Genomic DNA, 3,351 nt, shown 5'->3' on the forward strand with positions numbered 1-3,351 from the left:
GCATCGATGACTTCCAAAAACACTATTGTGGAAAAAATAGTGTGATATATTAAAGTATATTTCTTAAAGTAGTGATATATATACTCCCAAATTGCTGATCAGTTGCACTCTTTGCTCAAGGCCACCTCTTGATTCTGTGAAAACATAATTTGCTTTCACTCCTTTATGTAATTTGCTTTATTTTATCACACTATTTTTTCCACAATAGTGTTTTTGGAAGTCATCGATGCCCTCAGAAGAGCTTTTATTAAATATGTCGGTCCTTAAGCTCTTGTGGTTTCCTGCTTTTTTCCATGTGAAACTAAGTAGGAATAAATGTATTGGGAGGAATTCTGATATACTGTAGAGCTTAAAATATATGATATTTTTTTTATTGAAAACCTACATAGAAACATCATTAGCATTGAGCATGAAGAGGAGAGTGTCCAGGGCTTACATTCAGATGCAGTTGGTCCGTCCAGTGGCCAATTATTTTATATTCAGCCGTTCGGTTTCTGATTTGGTACTGGTAGATCTCATAGCGCCCAGGAGCATCTCCATTTTCATTGAATAGCACTGGGTTCCCAGCTATGCCTAAATAAGATAACAAAAAAAGATAATTTACTTCCAATATCTCAATTTATTTGTTGAAATCATAAAATACAAACAGTTGTAATTGTTTGTCATTATTTTATTACATGACAATGTTTAAACTATGAAAAATTCATCTTCAAAGATAAAGAAAACAACACATTTTGAAAACCATAGATAAAATACAGGAGTATATTTTTTTAGATCACAATACAAATCTAAGCTACTTCCATTTATTTTGAAAAGTGGAAAGTAATGATATGGAGGATATGACATATTAGCTGTCTGAAAATACCGGATTTAATAACCTTTATTTGATTGTGACCATGGTTCTTTTTATCTGGTTTATCTAATCTGGCTCCTAACATCTAAATCAAAGCCCACATCTCCAATCAGTATAGTGACTGAGAGAGCTGTTCTGTTGTGCATGTTAATGTGCATGTTTCCACCAACTGACAGATCAATCTCCTAATGTCTTCAGGACTGCAGATGGGATTGAAAAGGGGTCCGTAATTCAGCTGTGTAAAAGGAAAGCAAAGGACGATAGAGAAAAAATTTGAGTGTTGAACAAAACTGAGATAGCTGCTTTAAAATCCATCAGCATAATACTGCACTTCTGTTTTAATGTTCATACAGCTGGAATGAGACAGTTTGTCGGTGTGGTTGTAATGTTGCAAGTAAACTACACAAATCTGTGAACAAGTTCTGATCACAAGAGAAGGTAGTTCAAGAGTTTTGAAAATGGTAAGTCAATATGTGAAGCTATTAAAGTTCATTACAGTTGCATGCATCTGTAGCAGAATATATTCAGTTTGATTTTCTATGACAAACAAAAATAATTTCCCTCTTTAGTCATGATTATCAGAGCCCACTGCCGTGAGTTGGTAAGAAAGCCCAACCAATTACCATTATGGCCTCTTCACAAACACTGATGTGATTCAGTACTTTTCTTTGTCGTTTGTTTAGGTTGGGAGTTACGTTTAGTTCTTTTTATTTCCCATTTTCTTCATGCGTTTGGAATTTGACAGTAGTCTAGGAAGGGACGACTGACCCTCATATTACTCTAAATTGCAACAATGCCTTTTTTCAGAATAGTGTCATCTGCTTGTCATTGTTAAAAAGCTGCATAACTATGTAATCTTTCGAGTTATTGTAGGAGAACAGTATGCTCCAAAGAGTCCTCACCAGCAAGTTGTCTTTAAATTATCTGATGGAGGTTAGAGGGGTGGTTTAATCATGGTGGTGCTTGGCGACCAAACAAAGAAACTTCCTTTCAATTCAGCATCCACAAATATCAATAACTTCGAACAGCCTTCTCTTCATTTATTGGCTTCTGTTGTGCCAATAATAGGTCCCCCAAACACAATGAACTTGCTAGTTGAGACCAAAAGGATAAACATGTCCAATTGCAGCTGGTGTATTTCTGCTGACGAGTATTGTTTTTTCCCTGCTCTTTGTTTCGACTCTGGAGGATGCTGCTTCCTAATCCATAACTCGATGAGTCAGCCCTACTGGATTACAAGCATTACTGTTTTACCCCTGCCTTTGTGACAATACCGCCCACAGCACGAAGAAATGAGTGATCATGGAGGGATTACAGGGACTTTATCAAGGGGAGAAGCAACATGTTCTTATAAATATATTAAGCGTGTTACAGTGTTGGTCAGATGTCCTATTATCTATCAAAGATTGTAATTAAAAAAATACTTCTTTCTTTATAATGCCCAGAGCATTAAAGGGGATTTTAAGGTGTGTTTTTTTCACATAATCTGAAACTAAAGCCTTAAAGCCCTTTAAATAACCCATGTGCTTGAGTACTCGAATATTATTGACACTGAAGGAGGAGAAAAAAGTCTTCTGCAGCTTTTTATTGAAGCTTCAAGCTCCTAAAGACAACAGTTTTAAGACACTCAACAAATCTATTTGGTGTAATGTTTAAAATGTTTTATTTCAAAATATTTTGAACATTTGATGCTCATGTTTGCTGTCAGAGTTAAACTTGTGTTTTTAAACCTCTCACGTAAAAAGCATTAAAAATATAAAAATGCAAATTCATTCTCTTAGTTTGTAATTTTTTTACCAATTCAGGCAGAAAAAATTAAACAAATAGAAGTCAAAATTTGTGGGTTTTGTCTTTCTTTTTTCTAAGAAGTCAGGAAAAAGGGAGTGCAGCATTTAGGGGCTGTCTAGTCGATGTTTGAGTTGCTGATGAGAAATTAAGCCTGTCACGTTGCATAAACTGCTTGTCTAAACAGTCTTTTCAGAAGTCAGGGGCATAATGAGTTCCACCGAGGCTTCTGCCACTGCTGCGTTCTGCTGTGTACTAACTTTGTGGCATAGCCCATGGTCACACATGTGTTCTCTACAGGCTACTCAGTTGCTCTTTTATATGTGTGTTCTTAAAGAAGTAGTTAGTGTTAATGAAGTGTGTATAATTATATGTGATATTTAATGATGGTGACACTTTCTTATAATGCTGCAAAGTACATACAGCCCTTCATGATTGCTGGGGTGGAATAATTAGTCCAACGTGTACTTTTCTGCATCATGGAACAACCAGAATACCTTGACGACTGCAACATGGCAGCCAGTCATTAACTCTCAATGATCTGTATGCAAAATTTACTGGGGCTTTATTTCACTTTATAAATGTGTTTGATGTTTCCCATCTTGGCACACCAAAACATGGTATCAATTTATCAAAAAGGTTAATCCCTATGAAAGTGGTATAAAGTAGCTTTAGGGCACACTTGATGTGAAATATAGACAAATAAATAAGGG

General features: G+C 35.7%; 1 protein-coding gene across 1 annotated transcript in view; it reads left to right on the forward strand.

The window, feature by feature from the left end:
* Positions 1–3,351, forward strand: part of LOC119412743 (immunoglobulin-like and fibronectin type III domain-containing protein 1) — a 17,721-nt gene that overhangs the window by 6,522 nt on the left and 7,848 nt on the right. The gene's annotated exons all lie outside the window — the stretch shown is intronic.

The sequence above is a fragment of the Nematolebias whitei genome, chromosome 7, assembly GCF_014905685.2.
Source record: "Nematolebias whitei isolate Nwh7 chromosome 7, NemWhi1, whole genome shotgun sequence".
Lineage (NCBI taxonomy): Eukaryota > Metazoa > Chordata > Actinopteri > Cyprinodontiformes > Rivulidae > Nematolebias > Nematolebias whitei.